The sequence below is a fragment of the Sphaeramia orbicularis genome, chromosome 10 (assembly GCF_902148855.1).
Source record: "Sphaeramia orbicularis chromosome 10, fSphaOr1.1, whole genome shotgun sequence".
In the NCBI taxonomy this organism is placed as follows: domain Eukaryota; kingdom Metazoa; phylum Chordata; class Actinopteri; order Kurtiformes; family Apogonidae; genus Sphaeramia; species Sphaeramia orbicularis.
The window spans coordinates 16,455,474-16,475,153 of NC_043966.1; positions in this window are offsets into that span (position 1 = coordinate 16,455,474).

Genomic DNA, 19,680 nt, shown 5'->3' on the forward strand with positions numbered 1-19,680 from the left:
AGGGCATAGGACTCAATAATCACATCAAATTAAACCAATCACAGTTAGCAGTATATCATAGATCAAGACTAAATTTTATTTGGATCAAATGGGGGCAATTAAAGAAAGAGAGTCATAATAACAAAACATAAAGATATATAAACCTTACTCCTTATATTAAACAGCATCTATAAAAGAGAAATGACAATCATGAAATGTTTTTCTCTGCATTCACTGTAGCACTGCATTTAAAATGTTTAGTGAAGGAAAAGTAAGTAGTAAAAGTAGCAAAAGTATCAACGTCTTTACTCAGGTGAAAGTGAAATATTACAAATTTAGAAATATATGTGTAAAAAGTAGACCTTTGAACCCTTTAACCCCTGACGTGTCAGTGGTGAGCGTTCTGTTTGTGTGATTTATTTGAAATATTCCTAAAAATTCAACTGTTTGTTCAATAAGAAAAACTTCAAAACATGCTGGTAGAATAGACCTTGCCCTTTCCATAGACATTTGAGCATGCTCAGTGCACCCCCCATTGCCAGAGCAGTGAATGAGACCGACTCGTTATGACAAGAGATGTTTGGGTTTTTTTTTAAACATAGTTTTTCTTGCTGTTTTTTTTTTTTTTTTTTTTTTTACTGTTCAAAGTCGTGGTGATTTTCCTTTTTTTTTTTTTTTTTTTTTAACTGTCTTTTTAGTGAGTTTTGACCATAGAACTGCTTTTTGGAGTTAAACCAAATGCCAAAAAGCAGCTGCACTGATTTCTCTGAGGTAATGTCGGGGGGTTTAAAAGGTGAACGGACATTTATATTAACTATTTATGTCCAAAGCCTTTTTTTTTTTTTTTTTTAACAATTTTATGACATTGTTCATTTAAAGACATGTACAGTTGCGGAAAAAATTATTAGACCACCCTTGTTTTCATCAATTTCTTATTCATTTTAATGTCTTGTACAACTAAAGGTAGATTTGTTTGGGGAAAAAAAATAACAAAAATAGCTCATAAGAGTTTAATTTAAGAGCTGATATCTTACATTTTCTTGCTAATAACCAAAATCACTTAACCCATAAAGCCCCAGTGCTACTTTTGTGGCAAACACAATGAATTTTTCTCTCTATTTAGCCATTCTTAAGTGATTTATCACCATTTATTATAATATTATTTTCTGAATTTTTTTTTTTTTTTTTTTTTAAAGTGGAAATCAGGTATTTTCCTATTTTAATTTACTAATCATATAGCTGTTCATTAAAGCTCAGATTAAAGTTAAGGATTATTAGATCAGAAATAGAGAAAACTTAAGAAAAAGTTACTTTTTCAGCCAAATATATCATTAACTCAATATAAACCAAGTGTCTCCATCCACTGTCATTGATCCAACTCCATGGGTTTAACTGGTGAATCAATGTTGTAGAAGATGACGGTGTTTCCATGGTAACTAGGGAGCCTCTGAACATCCAAATGGGTCATATCTGATGACCATGAAAAGATAAAAAACTGTATTTTGTATCAATTATTTACATGTATTGATAGAATTAGTGGATCAACAGGTATTAAACATTTTACATCAGTAAAGGTTTTGGTCGATGGTGGATGTTTGGGTCTTGACGGGTTAAGTTCTTACATCAATATGTATGACATTGTACTGCCAAAAACAGTGCTTTTAGGCATTCCATGTTTGCTTTTCTGTCTGTTTTAGTCACATGATACACACAGGAGTTAGTACTTGATTGCATAACCATTGTTTTTGATGGTCTAATAATTTTTTCTGCAACTGTATATAAATGGAATATTCTTTTATTGTTCCATGTTTTTAGGCTGAAGTTACTGAAGATTCTGACCAAAGCAGAAATAATGATACACAATAAAATAAAACAATAATTCATTTTAATGGCTTTAGCGCAATAGAGCAGAAGTAGAAAAAATAGAGACATTTGTGTTAAAATGTAGGGAGTAAACATGAAAGAGTTTCAGAAAAATCATTTATGTAGTTGACAAACAGGGAGGAGGAGAGGGAAGTGGGCCTAAAATAGAGGGAAACATAACCACAGAGATTAGTATGAAACACATCTGCAGCTGTTTTAATAACAAGCCTTCAATAATTGCCCTGTGCATTGTTTTCAAACCGCCTTTAGTCTGCCAAGCTGCACCGGGCTGCCCATTCCACTAAACTCTACTTATTCTATACACACCTAATTTGAAAATAGCACCATTAAAAGCTCTGTTGGTTTATTTAAGATGGAGCGTTGGTGGCCCTGACTTGGAATCAGCCTTAACAGAGCTTTAACTTTCCTTCAGCTCCATTCATCACCTCATTTTTACTTGACTGTGCTTTATTGGTCAACAACATGGAAATCAGCTGCACTTATACATCAGCTTACCCTCACATTTCTGAAGAATTTGGCACAATATGTTCATTTAATGTCCATATTTGAATATTCATTTTCATATATGAAACCTTTTAATTCAATTCCATTCACTTTTATCTATATTTTCCAATATTATACAAGTATGACACAATTAAATACAGCTATTCATGTTTAACCCTCACAAAGCATTCAGCACTTTTATGCATGAATTATTGGGATTTGTTTTTAAGTTTTTCCCAAACAACAAACACAACTGTTCAGTATATTGAGCGGTAAACATCAGTGGTTGTAAATTAACTTAAATGGTAAATATTATTTCAATGTATTCACCATCTTCTTTCAAAGAACTCTTTCACTTAAAGCAGCTCTTTGATACATTCTTCTAAAGAATATAGGATTCAGTTAGAAACACTTACCATTTCAGTTGAAAATTATCTATTGATTTCACTGATGCATGACATTTACTCTTAAAAATAACATTTGCTAATAAGTAATGAATAGTATGATGTTATTGTTACTTGATAATGAATTGATCAGAAATCCGTGCGGTAAAATTGGTTTTGTAGTGCTATATATATGCACTGTTGCTTGTAAATTTGGAATAAAATATTTGCGACAGTGTTTTTTTTTCTTGATAAAGTGTAACTGGGACTGGTCAAAGGTGTTTACTGTTGTATATGAAGAGGAATAAAATGAGGAATGTGTCTGAAAAAAATATTCCAATTTTATGGGTAAGAAGCTCAACAGTGTATTCTTAACCCATAAAGACCCAACACTACTTTGGTGGCAATTCTAAAATATATATTTCTCTCTATTTAACCTTTCTTAAGTGATTTATCACCATTTATTATAATATTATCCTCTGCATTTAGTATTTTTTTAGTGTAAATTAAATATTTTCTTATATTTAATCCACTGATCATGATGATTTTCATTAAAACTTAGAGTAAATCCAAAGGTTGTTAAATCAGAAACAGAAAACTGAAGAAAAAGTGACATTTTCAACAATATATCAAAAAACTGAGCATAAAAAAGTGTGTCCATCCACTAAAATTGATCCAACTCCATGGGTTTTACTGGTGAATCAATGTTGTAGAAGATGATTATTTTTCCATATTCACTATGGAGCCTCTGAACATCCAAATGGGTCATATCTGATGACTAATGAAAAAATGACAAATTGTATTTTACACCAATTATTTACATGGATTGATAGGATTAATGGATCAACAGGTAATGAACATTTTACTTTATGGGTTAATGCTGTGTGTTTTAATTAAACCACTTTTGCATAGAAAGGCATATTTAATAAACAGTTGTGCTTATAAGTTTACATGCCCTGGCAAACTTTGGAAAAATGTATACCATTCTTTAATGAAAACATGAATGATCAGGCAAAACAAATTTCTTTATTTTAAACAGGATTCGAACTACACTAAGAGGCATCTAAAAATGGATAACCACGAAATAAAACATAATATTAGAGAACAATTAACAATACTTCACGGTATTTGTCACAATTTGCAAACTTATAAGTACAACTACAGTCGCAGAAAAAATTATTAAACCATCAAAAGTCATCAAAAACAATGGTTATGCAATCAAGTACTAACTCCTGTGTGTATCATGTGACTAAAACAGACAGAAAAGAAAATGTGAAATGCCTAAAAGCACTGTTTTTGTCAGTACAATGTCATAGATATTGATGTAAGAACTGAAGTGAATTTGGTTATTATCAAGAAAACATGGAAAATGGATAGATATCAGCTCTGAAATTAAACTCTGATGAGCTATTTTTGTTGTTATCATTGTATTTGTCTGAACAAATATACCTTTAGTTGTACCAGGCATTAAAATGAACAAGAAATTGAAGAAAACAAGGGTGGTCTAATAATTTTGTCCGCGATTCTATTCTATTCTATTCTATTCTATTCTATTCTATTCTATTCTATTCTATTCTATTCTATTCTATTCTAATTGCCAAAGTCATATTTTTGGCCAAACTGTTATATTTACATAACTTTACCCTCCTGACACTGCTGCTTCATTTTATGCAGATATCACAGTTTGGCCAAAAATATGACTTTGATAAAAATATGACTAAGAAATTGATGATTTGTAAATTAAATATGATGATTAGTAAATTAAATATAGGAAAATACCTGATTTCCACTTAAAAAAACACAAAATTCAGAAGATGATAGTATAATAAATGGTAATAAATCACTTAAGAGTGGCTAAATAGAGAGAAAAATTCATTTTTGTAATTGCCACAAAAGCAGCACTGGGTCGTTATGGATTAAGTGATTTTGGTTATTATCAAGAAAATAAAAGATATCAGCTCTGAAATGAAACTCTTATGAGCTATTTTTGTTGTTATCATTATATTTGTCCAAACAAATGTACCTTTAGTTGTACCAGGCATTAAAATGAACAAGAAATTGAAGAAAACAAGGGGTGATCTAATATTTTTTTCCGCGACTACACAAATCTTAATATGCTATTTCAATTGTATATGTACATTAAAAACATATCGCCTTACACACGACATGTATGACAACAACAGTTACATAGAAGCGTGTATGTCATACATGTCACTTTGCCATATGGGATGTTGTTATTATATTCAGTGCTCTGCTCCCTAACCTGCTTTTGAAAACCTGCTGTACAAATATAGTTGATTATTATTATTATTTCTTGCAGGTCATCTGGGGAGTAATTAGTGTAAAGCAGTGTTTGTGTATGTGTGTGATTCTTTAGTCCATGTAACCTAAATACACTCATTAGCCTCCTGCTGTATTTATAGACATTTTGTCATCACACGCTTTGTTCATGAGGGACGTCTGCTGCCGAGCTCAGGACAAGTGGTCAGGAATTTGAAACTTGAGTCACCGTCGTTATTTCTCCTCCGTCGACACGTTGCCATGTGTGGCGAGTTTGTCTAAGCTCCCCTAATGAAACAAGGCCGAAATGTGGGGAAAAGAGCCTGGGGGGGGGGGGGGGGGGGGGGGGGGGGGGGGGATGGGAGTCCTGTTCTGCGGCGTTCAGGTGTACAGAAATGTTACAAAGAAGGATGTTATTAGATGCCTTCAAGCAAATACCGCTCAGTCTGAAGCTCTCATTTAGGACACCAGGAGGGAACGGCTCACTGCTCCAAATAATAAATTCAGTTACTGTAGAGCACAAATCCAGAACATATTTCGGTCTGCCGCTGGAAGTTTCACTGCAGCTCAGGGGTTTGGCTGAGACATCCAAACTAACCCCAAAAAAACCTGAATGTTCACCTGTTACCTGTGTTTTAAAATAGAGCGCTGTGGACATGCAGAAAACATGCCAAGTCTACAAATTCAACTCCAAATCCAGGACAGAGACAGTTTTGTTAAGCCAAGAAGAATGGATGCAATGCTGGTGTGTTTTTATCATTATGATCCACTGTGTTGTTTGTGTGTTTATAGCTGTAAGTTATTCACAAAATACCCACTGACATGAAGCGGCTGATAGATGCATTGGCTGCAGGATGGGTTTAATGATCTATCTGAGGTAAATGTGTGTTGTGAGATAAGTGTTTTTACAGGCCAGTGTTGACTGCTCCAATATGGTGGATTTGTTGACGTATCATCAGGCTGAAGAAACTAATGTGGACTGTGTTTGTCATTCCAAGGAAATTAGAATGAACATAAAGCATACTATATACAGGGTTCCCGTGGGGTCTTTAACCCTTTCATGCATACTGGTCACTACAGTGGACAGCTATTCTACAGCTGTTCTATTGTATATTCATGGATTTTGTTGTTCTTTTCGTTTTTTTTGTTTTTTACACATATCTTTATTAAAGTTTTAAGACACTACATATCTTTTCTGACATGAATTGGTAACATTATGTACAGTCTACTCTCGTTAAACCGCCCGCCGTTATACCGCCATTTTCGCTCACCGCCGACCAAAACCATTGCACAAAAATCCCCAATGCATTATTCCATTAGCTACCGCCATTTCCGCCTATCGCCATCCGCCAGCCCAGTTCCATGCACAAACAACACTTATACCATTGATTTCCCGACCGTTATACCGCCAGCGTGATTGCCATCGAGTACACATAAATTTTAACAATGCACTGAAACAAACGCGCCAGACGCTGATCGCGACAAGCTACGAGTAGGTGTACGGAACGGCCACCGTTCATTTATCGCAGAACACTCAGTAGGTCAGGATGTCGGGAAGAGGACGTGGGATTAAGCCAAAGCCTCAAGATGATGGGGTGTCATTTCCCGACACGGTATAATAATGCTTAAAATGTTTCCCCATTTTAAATGATCCCTTACAACATAACAGAATCAAGATTTATTTAAAAACGCAATTAGAACGGGTTAACGGAGGCAGCATAGACATCATATAGTAAAGACATGCACATTATGGACGCAACCCGTTGTAACGCCATTTTCGCTATACCGCCAATTTGGCCGTGAACGGAAGTTGGCGGTATAACGAGAGTAGACTGTAGATCTCTCCTGAGCATAAACCCCCAGAATCACAAGCCCTCCTCATAGTTTTCATACAATTTATCAGTAAGTACATGCTTCTGTGCATCAAAATTTAAACATGTGGTGTCCAGCTGAGTGGACATTTTTGCAACTTCATGAAAAATAGGTTCATAAGAATTTTTTTTTCATTGTTATTTTTTTTTAAGTATTTTTGAAATTTTTAAAAACTATTTTTATTTTATTTTATTTTATTTTTATTTATTTTTCAGAGGAACTTTTTCAACTGCATTGTTTTTTTCATGCCTAAAGAGGAATAAAAACACTCAGGGAAAAAAAATTTGATTAACGTTCTCATAATTTGTGCATGAAAGGGTTAAAAGTCTTGAATATACAAATCTGCATTTAATACAGGGTTTTTCAACCTTGGGGTTGGGACCCCACATGGGGTCGCCTGGAATTCAAATGGAGTCGCCTGAAATTTCTAGTAATTGATAAAAAAATTACAAAAAAAAAAAACCCTTATTAATAAAAAGTATATGGTGAGTTGAGAGAGACAATCATAATCCATAAGAGACATGACAAACTGTGAAGCTGAAACTGAAGCACTGTGGTTCTGTTTATCTTTCAAATGTTCATTGTGGTCGGTTTCAGATGCTGCAGCTCTTTCATAATTCATAGTTTGAGTTATTGTTTGTTCAGTATTAATTTGTCAGCTTTGTAAATCCAAGCTGTACAAGGAAAATAAAATTCTCACTTTGTGCAGTAATCTACACCTGGCTTTTCTGTCTCCATCCATAATAATATACATAATATTATAGCCTAAATGTCATCTAAAATGAATGTTTATTTGCAGCATAGTACAGCAAACTATTACATGATCAAAAACAAATTAATTTTAGCAAAAAAAAGTCTGGGGTTGCCAGAAATTTGTGATGTTAAAATGGGGTCACGAGACAAAAAAGGTTGGGAACCACTGATTTAATACCTTAAAAATGTCTTTAACCCAAACAGACCTAAACATCCACCAGCAACCAAAACTACCTACTGATCTAAAATAATAATAATAATAATAATAATAATAATAATTTCTGATCCACTAATCCTATCAATACATGTAAATAAGTGGTGTGAGATGCTTTACTAATTCTTCTATGTCTCCCGTTTTTGTGCACCTCATTTCCTTTTCCCTACCTTCAGAAGCTTTTGACGTTTGTTGCCCGCACCAGAACCGGGCCTGGACGACGCTCTGGTGTTCACTCTGCCACTAGATTCACAAGCATCACTAAGTAGCGTATCAAACATGTGACATTCTGTGTGGAAAAATGTTTGAGCATATTGAAGGGATTTGTTGACAGTACACTGACCATGAATAAACATTTATATCAAAAGTGTCCAATCCAAGTACATTCCATCACCTTATGAGAGAAAATGGCATCATATATTTCTGATGTTGAAAAGAAAAAAAAAAAATCACCAAATAAGTTGCTGACTTATTCTATTTATTGATTTACTTGTGTACTCTGTTTGTGTGTCTTCTTGACCTTCTGGATGACCACTCTTATATCAGGATCAATAAAATATCTATTAGGTACACTTAGGCTATGTCCACTCTAAAATGTATTCATTTTAGAACTGTATTTAGCAAAATCTCAAACATAATCTATGAACATTTCAACACACTTTAAACATATATTACATAACCAGAGGGTTGATAACACTGGTGGATGCAGGAACTGTGAAAAATTGCTCCAATAGCAGCTTTCCTGTTGTGAGTGTAGACAGTACCATGACAAAATATAGAATTTAACTGAATAACAGCTAGAGTCAAAAGAATGGAAATACCTGTAATTCAGTATTCATGTTGAATTAACACCTAGTAATGGAGAATGCATGTGCTTCCAAAGGCTTCTGTTTTTGTCTGCCCACATGAAGGTGTAAATGTTGTCAAAATTATATATTTTAAAGCAAAAATGTATGAGGCTAACCCACAAACTGACCTAATTGACGTTTAAAATGGAAAATATTCACTTGACAAATTTTCACTGCAACATGTTAGACTAGATCCTCATTCTACTGAGAAACCTTGATGAGCTTTTGATGGAAGGGAAAAGTGCTGTTTTTTTGCTCAGTTTCTGCAGCTGCTTCATGTATTCAAAAAGGGACTCGTGACCACAAGGTCACTTCTCTTACCGTCAGACCCAAGGGCCACATGGAGAAGTACTCTAACAGATCTAAATGTAAATACCTCCCTTGTTAGTTTCTGCTCAGGCCAAGCCTTTAACAGGAACTCAAGCTGTGCTAGCACACCATTAGGTCCTGGCAAATGAAAAGACATAATTCAGATTATTAAGTAAGTCTGGAAGGGGTGGAGGATTGTCAGAAATGCTGCAAATATTACATGAGTCTAAAATAGTCACCTAATTGAATCTGTCAGTTTGCTGAATCTGGCTATTACACATTTAACTCTGTACAGGGTAAAATATAGACTCCCAACATGAACTTTACCCACACGATTTCAGGTAAATGTTTGCATTTCACACACTGACACAAAGCTGTACTGTTTTACATTGTACAGTAGCGTAACACGGGACATTTTAAACCGATTTTATTAATCTCTTGCATTGGTGTGAAACATCCATAGAATACTAAATAACACAGAGCTGTTTGAACGGCACAGGTGTGGTCGACGCCTGTCAGAAGTTAGCACTCAGTGGTCAGACTTGGAAACTTACCAAACATGTTAAACTGTAGCCAGATTTACAGTCCCAAATTATGTGGCCAACTTGGAAAAATAAGGAAAAGTCAACGGGTAATGGAGTGGATTTGCCAGGTGAATCCCCTTACTAAAGTGTAATGCAGCCGGTCCCTGGCCACTTGTTGAAGACATAACATATTACTGTTGAAGAAAAACAGCAGCGTGGACGTTCTCTGTCATTTGCACGGCGACAAAGACTCGCCAAGCCAACTGTTGAAGCAATGAGTAGTAATGCTGATTCAGTTTTATCTGATGAAAACTTTGGGGGAAGTTTGTGTTTCATTGTGTGAGAGCGTGAGATCAGTGAGAGGAATGAATTATTTTATCCTTAAAGAGCTTCTACAGGTTAATTTGAAGTCCAGGTAATATTTACATCAGGGCTGTGTGATGTGACAATACACTGTATATCATGGCAATTTGATTTCTTGCAATGTTTTCTTCCATTATGCCAGTATCTTTGGTATTTTGGACAAAGCTTTGCATTCTTAGACTGTATATATAAAAAGTGGATGGAGCCCCGTGGTCTCTGGATCACTGTTTTGAAGCCAACAGTTACTATTTTGGCCATCGCCATCTTGGATTTTAGTAGGAGAAGCTCAGAAAAAGCAAGGATTTAGAGGTGAGGCAATGGTAAATGTTAGCTTACTATCTCAATACAACAGGACAGTGCATGGAACATTTATGTAACAGTTGTATGATGGTCTGTCTGGGGAAAAAAAGCTCCAGAACTCCCCGTTCTTATTTGCAGACATCACCTTTGATTAACCCTAAAATATTTGGATTGGGACAATAAAAACAATATTTATAAAAGCAAGATTTACCACAGGAGCAGTTATTATAGAGCGTAAATAAAGTGAATTAGACCATAGAAGAAGGGACTTTTCAGAGCAGCATCTAGTGACAGTTTGTGGTATTACACTGTAAGATACGTTCGCATTATCTTCACTAGTCATTTCAGGGGTAGCACAATTGGTATATCACTCAAAACTGCAATGGAAAGACCTTTTTCTGCAACAAGAGTCACATGAATTAAAAAAAAAACGGATGTTGATGGACGTTACAACAAGTGAAGAAGAAGAGTTTTAAAGGAAACATGGCGCGGTATGTGTGGACACACCAGGAAACCGAATAATTTTTAAATTTAGTACGGGATAGAGGGGTAATATATAATAATAATGAATATATCTGTAAATCAATATGACATTTACGTTCGTCGCCATGTTTATGGAATGACTTCTCGTGTCATCTGGCAATAATAAACAAACAAATCATCTTATTTGTGATTTAATGGAAAAACCGACATTAAGCACTTCTGTTTTTTTGACATTTAGTAAATATCGGTAAAGTTTTCCACACATGTCCAATGGAAAAACGACTACTTTAGAGCTTTCATCCTTGTAAATGGACGTTATTACCTATTACATTTACTTATATAGTGAACCTCACTTTTGCTGCTGTAATTTAAAGTATTTCATCTTGACATTTAGTATTTTAATTACCAGTATTCATGCTAGTCCTCTATATCTTTTTGTTTATTGCTATATTTTTACTGGTAGATTCCTGTGTTAATGATGTCTAAGTCTTACATTTTTGACCACATACATACTTTAGGCCTATAGATATTTAGTTTACATCAGTAGTAGAAAAGTGTTTTATATTTACATTAATATTTCATACATTGTCCTATGCATGGTTATGTGAATTTTATCAGAAGCTGTAAATAAAAGAAGATAAATAATAAAATAATAGTAAGTACATTTTATTTGTACAATGTAATTTGAATTTGGCTTCTTCATGTTGTAATTTTATTAAAATTATGTATTCATTCTGACATGATTTTCAAGCAAATTTTATCTTCCGTACTGCCGGACTTCAGTCCGTCAGTGTTCTCTGAAATATCGTGGACCAAATCTGTGGAATAATCTAAGACCTGGACTTCAATCAACATCAACTTTATCATTGTTTAAAAAGCACCCGAAAAGGACTTTAATTCATGAAAAAATGTAAGGCTGTGTATCACTTGATTTGTATTTGATGATTTGTAATGTGGATTACATTTTCATTGTTTTTACTTTAGTTTATTATTTCAGTTATATTGTATTTTTTAATTCTTTTTTTTTTTTATGTGTATTGTTCATTTCGGGGGAGGTATTCATTTAAGCCTTCTTTTTGGCTTCTAACCTCTACTGCACAATTTTGTTACTTGTTTGAATGTTGTTGTTTTTTCTATTGCTGTTTTTATTTTGTGCAAATAAATTAAATTAAATTAAATTGAATTAAATTAAATTGACTGTGATATGTATTGTTATCTAGATATGAAATGGCTGATCATGAGATTTTAATTATAGTGCACAGCTTTAATTCATCGTCTAAATTTGTTCCTGCGTGCTCTCAGTCCCAGTAGGACTTTCCAGATGCAACACAAGACTCTATCTGTCCTTGTGTAAATCTGTATTTTAAGTCACTGATATCATTCGTAACATACTCAACATATCGACATAATTTAATTTACTCGGAGTACAAAGAACAGTTTGGTGATACTCTGGGCCGCTGCACATTTCGGTGTATTATCTCGCCAGCAAATTATGTTTGATAGATTCAACCAAACCATCTGTGACTATCGCTTTATCTGTCGTGAGCCGTAATCTAGATTTATGGAGTGAAACCTACAACTTTGGGGACGTGAACTTTGAGCACAATCTGTTTTTCTGACACATTTTATCGAAATAAATCTAACTTGACATCAAACAGTCTGACATCAAACCATTCTTACTTGCATGGAATTTCGTAGCTGCAGATGCGAACCATTTACAGGAAATTGTCACAATAAGAGGACACTGACTGAATGCACATCTTTATCCTCTCGATGCTGCATTTGTGAACTCGCCCTCCGATGTTGCACTTCACCTTCAACCCCAATTCGGGATCGTTAAGTCTGATTGTGCAACGAGGAAAAACAACTGAGCTCGTGACTCTGCTGGTTGGAATAAGAAATTAGGAATAAGCAAAAGAAGTGAGAGTAAATGATGTCAAATTGGAAACAGGGTCTCATGAGATTTTGGAACATCTGTTGTGGTGTCAGGTTGCTTCAGGGCTCATTAGGTCTGCGGTTCGCCTCATACGACGGTGTCCTAATGCCCCTCGACTCCCTCCAGCACTGTCCACTGTTTGACAAACAACCTCCGAGCTCAGGCCAAGACTTAATGTGTCCACTCTTACCTAGTACTGTATCTGTTCTGTCCTGAAATGCACTTTTATTCCCATAGAAGTGACTCAGGGAATTAATGTCAGTTTTCTTCAGATATTGAAAAAGTCAAAGATCTGGATTTTAAAATGTCTTGTAAGCTTGACAGGTCTTATAAATCAAATGTGCGTGTGGGCTAATGTGCAGTTTCAACATCAAATCTGGCTTGAGATCACTGCATTTTGTTGAAGCCTGATGAAAATAACAATTTCAAGCCCACTGCACCTTGTACAAGAAAACACATCGGGAACATTGGACATATTGCATAGACTATTTAAAAGAATGGGCCATAACTCATTGGTTTTTTTGGACCACTCAAGTCTTAAGTTTATGTTTTGACCATTGCCATTTTAGTGTTTTACAGCCACAAGTCACCATAATTTGACAAAAGGGTGAAGCAAAGGACATGCAAAGGATGATCTAACACTACTGTTAACTTCCTGGAATAGAAAAACAGTAAACTTAATGGAGTATTCCTTCATGGTCTCCGTACTGCAACTAAATAACCAAAACTATCTTATCCAGATACATGCATGGTGTATTTTTATGAGAAAAATTCTCCATCCCTCAGTTCGTCAATTAGTCACCATTATGTTTAAAACATCTCAGGAATGGAGATATCACTTAGTGTGTTTACATGCACACTAGTATCCCAGTTACTCAGTACCGCTGCTGTTTGCACAGGCGCCTGTGATGTTTACAACATAACATGGTAATTTAATCTGACATTTCAGTAACTGCTGCCTAACTTTAAAGTTACTGTGGTGATCGAAAATGAGGCCACTTTGAGACGAGTTAGCACTATTGAACGCCAACACCACATTGTGGATTTGTCTAACTGGTGTTCGTCTACTGTCAGCAGTGGAATACGAGGTCAGCAGGTAAATGTCCTTGAGCTGTTATTCTGTCATCGTCACTATGTAGGAAAACAATGGATGAAGAGCTGCAGCCATGACTGATGGCAGAGGGATGTCACAGTGGAGTTCAGTGACAGGGTTTAATGTTAATCTACATAGTAATGGTTCTGTAGTGTGTTCCACCATTAGCTGACTGTGTTGGCGTCCAGTTGGTTGTTTTACTACTGAACTGAAACAATAAGCTCCCCAGTGCTTGTATCTAGCTATCTGCAGAGTAAACGATTAAATTTACCGTACTTTCCGGACTATAAGCCGCTACTTTTTTCTCGTTTTGAACCCTGTGGCTTATATAGCGATGCAGCTCGAGTATAGATTTATACGGGCTAATGGCCACCAGGCGGCGCTCTAGCAGGAAGCGCAAAAGTGAGACAGACGGGGGAAGAGGTGATGCGAAGAGGAGAAGTTTTAATCTTAACTTTTAACAATCATTTTGTGTGTCATGCACAAACCCTCCTCATGGAAAACACATGAAGAAATGCATATTTTGCAGCTTTTAAGTTAAAACCAATCGATGTGTCTGTCTAAGAAGGAAATAGAGCAGCAGCACGGAAGTGCCACTGAGCAATAACGGAGGAGAGACGTAGAAGGTGTGTGACGGAGTCTTTGAGGCTGTTCAACTGAAGAACACTGAAGAAGACGACTGCAGTGGTTTCAATGCGTAGAAGGAAGATGAAGATAGCAATCAATGACTTTACTGGGTTTTTTAACCAGCCGTGTTCCTGCCGTTTTACTGACGTGTTACAGGCACTGTTTGGAAAAAAGCAGTTAAGGTATGGAAATAAATATTTAAATAATCTTTCTGTTTACCATCTTTCTGTGTAAATATCTCATGTGACAACGTGGACACCTGTGGCTTATAGTCAGGTACGACTTAAAGTCAGCCGCGCCTTATATTCCGCTACGCCTTACAGCCCGGAAATTATGGTATATACTGTAGCGCTTTTCTGTGAACGCATACTCAAAGCGCGTACAGAGGATCCATTATTCATTCGCTCTCACATTCTCCCTCTGGTGGTGGTAAACTACATCTGTAGCCACAGCTGCCCTGGGGCAGACTGACGGAAGCGTGGCTGCCAGTCCGCACCTACGGCCCCTCCGACCACCACCGAACATTTACACACATTCATACACCAGTGTGAGTAGCAGCACTGGAGGCAAGGGGGGTGAAGTGCCTTGCCCAAGGGCACAACAGCACATGGAGAGAGCGGGATTTGAGCCATCAACCCTTCGGTTATTGGACGACCCGCTCTACCATCTGAGCCATGGCTGCAGAGTATATTTCATGTACAGGGGTATTATCATATCCAGGCGACACAGTGGTGCAGTGGATAACACTTCTTGTACCTCACAGCAAGAAGGTCCTGGGTTTGATTTCAGCACCAGTCAGTGGGGGTTGGACCTTGGGGTGCGACCTTTCTGTGTGGAGTTTACATGTTCTCTCCGGGTACTCCGACTTCCTCCCACCATCCAAAGACATGCACTGATAGGTTAATCGGTAAATTGCCCCTAAATTGCTGTCATTGGCGACATGTCCAGGGTGTACCCCGCCTTCACCCATAAGTATTAGGACAGGCTCCAGTGACACCCGTGACCCTAGAGAGGATAAAGCGGGTTCAGAGGATGAATGAATGAATTATCATATAACATCTGTGTGTGTGTCTTTGTGTCTTTCTATCAATGTCATTGTGATTACTCTTCACCAATTCGCACTTCATGTTTAGTATTTGGGTGCAACTTGGGAATATACTGGACAAGTTCTTTGATATACTGGACAAGTTCTTTGCCGTTGACCTTGACCTTGACCTTCATTTTTAAGGTCAAATCTGGGTTGACATGTCAAATTTGGACAGCAATAACCTACATTTTTCTGGTCTTTCAGAGTTGGTGCATGGTCATGGGGGCAGATAGGAGAAGTTATCTCAGATATTCAGTTCAGTTCAGATTTTATTTACAAATCATTTAAAATACATATGCAACTTGTATTCATAATTTACAGCAAAATATGATTTTGTTAAAAGAGTAACCCCAGAAGCTATCCATAGCTTATAAATGGGGGCCTAAGACACTAAGCAAATAGTACCATTGATAATGAAGACCATCCCTATCTCTACCTAAGCTGAAACTTAACCCTTGCTCTAAAACAACCTAAAATTATTCCATAAATACAGACAATATATCCTATTATGAAGTTTTGTGTATAGGAAATCTAATGTCTCACAGCTCAATTAGGACCTAAACTAAGCCTAAAGAATCCAGGATATTAAGAAGTCTGTAGGATGTAGATGAGGTGAGTGGATAGTGATACTGGAAGGGGAGCAGGGATCAGCAGGGGTACAGGTGCCTTTTGACAAAAAAGGGGTGACCAAGGTGTCATTACAACATTCAGTATTGGTTTTGTTTTATCACCAAAAGACAAAACTGTGTCAATATTGATCTAAAAGAAATATCCCTTTGTTACCACATCTATTATGTCATTTAGTGCTGGTTCTATCTGAGCACTCCAGCTGAAGTATCCACGTTTCTCAAAACCGAGTTTTTGAAATTAGAAAATGAGGTTTACATGTGAAAATGCAGACATAGTATCCCACAATACCATGGGATAATGATTTGCATGTAAACATTGTCACTGTAAGGTCTTTATAATGTTGGTGGCTGAAGTCATTGTGACAATTTTGATCTTAGTTTCTTGTAGTTGTGAAAACCGCATTGACAGATTATGATACAAGGATAGTGGCTGAATCTGTCTCAACTTATGCTTCTTGTAAACTCTGACAGATGAGCATGCTGTCAATGTCAATCATAGTCCACACAGCAGACATAAAAGCTGTCAACCCTAAAATCTTAGTAACTGAGCAACAATTCACAAAAGGATCACCAGTCCGCCAATAGAGTCCAAACAAAGTTAAAGACACCAGAATGACACTTGGGGGGAAGATGACAACTTTTTAAAGAAAAACTCATTCAAAGTCTGCTGGAGCCAGGCTTTTCAATTGTATTACACTAGAAGACACTTCTGATTGTCTCCATTTTCAGGCCATGGCCTTAGAGTCACATGGGAGAAAAAACATAAATCCACCATAAAATGCCAAGACCAAACACTGCCATCACCCAATAAATCCATTTACACTCAAGCAATTCTGGGATTTTCCTGTATGTACTTCTTTTTACCAGTGCGGACTTAAATTGCACTCATAATGGTCTAAGAAGGTCTTTAAAAAGTCTTAAATTTAACATGTGGAAATCTGCAGGAACCTGATTATGGAAGTTTGACTTCTGTGTCGATTCAATTAGTGCATTCAGTTTAGGTAGATTGAGCACAGATAATCTAGGCTCTTTTCCCACAGGAAAGCTGTTTCTCTCTATTTCATGCAGTGATAACCTCTTTGTGTTTGTTCCATGAAATATGGACCATGAAAGCTACATCACGCAAGCAGATATTAAAGGAGATAGATCATGTCAAACATCAACCAGCATCCAAGTATAGGCTGAGTTTGACCTGTTTTTGGTGAAGATCTCATTGAAAAAACACATGCCCTAACATATCATGATGTGTTTGTGATGTTTCTGTCTTTTTCTTTTTTCACACCGGAGGTAGAAAGGTATAAGCATCCAAGTTTAGGTTGTCACATTAATGACATGATCTCCACTGACGTTCAAATTGCGTCTGACAGTGAACTTCCGAGGCACAGATGTATCGGCCCGGGCCCAAGCAGACGCCGGCTTCAGTGCCAGACGACTGAGCAATCATTTGGAAAACACTGGCAACATCGGGTGTTTTCATTTTCAACTCACTTTTTAACCTCTTCATAAACTCTCAGCGAATGTTTCAGCTTTTGCCGAGGGTCCCACATGACCACGCTCGCATTTGGAAAGTGATGGATGGCCCCAAAAAATACAAATCTGCCTGGGTGAGCGTTGATGTGTTTAGACTTCATTGAAATGCTACTGTCCGTGGGATTTGGAAATTACAGTAAGAGTTCAATGAGAACAGCCAGCTTGGGGTTAGGGCAAGGTTATTCCTGAATGCCTTCCAAAATGGCTCCCTTGAGAATTGACCTCACTGTGTCCTGACCTTGTGGCACTAAAGCAGTAATCTCTGTTTTTTCGTCAAGATTTCTTCTACTCCTACTACTCCTACTGTCTCCATATTTCCTTTCTCTTGTTTCATCACTCTCCCCATCCCCTGGACTATTTACTCTTTACATCACGTAGTTTTATTTTCTCTCGTTCTGTTTTTCACTTCTCCTCCCTGTTTTCTCCCCTTCTCCCTGCTTGTAGTTTTTCTCTGTGTCTCCCTCAGCTATGCAGCCATACTGCCAGGGCTGACTCTTTTGATTTGAGTGCAGTACATGTGGTTGAAATCTGAGGCCTGCTGCACTGCCAAGCCACAGGCCTCGTAATGGAGCACTGGCGCAGGAGAATAAGCCATTGTTCTTGGTGCAGTCGGTGGATAGTTGGAGGGAGGGACCTCTCGTTGAGTCCATTTTGAAGAAAAAAAAAAAAAAACAGGAAAAAAAAAAAAAAAGAAGTTGACTCTCGCTGAACACAGCCCCTGGGGTCAAAGGGGAGCCCCATAATCTTGTTGTAAATCCCACTCTGGGTAGCAGGGGAGGAAAAACCGCCTGGGAGCCATTTACAGACCTGAGACGCAGAGATGTCAGCAAGACAACTGACTCAGTTAACTGGTTTGTCAGACTACATACTGAAACAACATAAACAAGAAAGTGAAAGAGCTTCCTACTTTAAATCTCATGAATGTGTTTGGTTTTGCTACATTTGCAGAGTTTGGCTTCTCCTTCATGCACTTCTTCAGCAGATCAATGAGAAATCAACAGTGAAGCTCCAAGATTACAGTGAAGAAACATCAAAAACTTGGTGTTTTTTCACAGAAAAATAAACTGACAGATAAATCAGCTTGGTTGGTAAATCTGGGCCAATATAGCTTTTTTAAAATCATTGCTATCGGCTGAACTTGGCGCCAATGGTTGATATCAGAGTTCTCAACTGGAACGACTGACTTTAAAGGGAACCAAGAACTTGGAAGATAAATATTGCTTCAACATTTTTTTTTTTTTTTTTACAGTAAATATAATCCTCCGAACAAAACATTAATGTAATATTTGATAATTTGGCCTAGATGGTCAATTCAAAGGTATCAAGTCTCTAATAAAGTCAAACAGTTCTGTCATGACAGTGTCATATTTGTCTTTTCTCACACCAAATCACTATTTTATCTATTACCCATTAGCATTTACTGTATAGTACATTAGACTGTATATAAAAACTGATGTCGCTTCTTGACAGAAAAAGGAAACCACGCTCTCACATTTGCGGTTGCCATGTTGCTTCAGTCAGACATTCATATCCACAGTAGATGCAGAGATGTGATATCAACCTATTGGATGTCTGCCTGATTCAGTTCGTCCCATGCATTTTATATTCAGTCTGTTTAAACTCAGGTTATACTAAGGTAGGAATTTCAACTAGACTAGCCAAGAAATAATGTTGCAAAAAACAATGAAATGTGAATTGAGAAGCAATGAAACAAAGGCTGATTAAGGAATTACAGCATGAAGCAATGATTATAAAAACAATAAGGCATTTCATATGAAACAATAAAACCATTAGCAGTAATTGAGAGCATTATAAAATAAAAGGCAAATGAATCACATAAAACAAGAACAGCTGGGAGTAAAATATGAAAAAAGTAAATTGCCCTAGGGATAAAGATGAAGTAATCTTAAGGTTTTTCTTTATGCAACTGGGAATCAGTTGTATTTATCTAGTTATGTAACTTATTAAAAACAAAACGATGAGAAAGATTGGGTATTAAACATAAATAAGTCTGAAGAAATCTACCTTAAATACGTAAAATGTCTTTATGAAATTACAATACATTGATTTTGCTACTATTTTTGTTTTGTTTTGTTTAAAGTC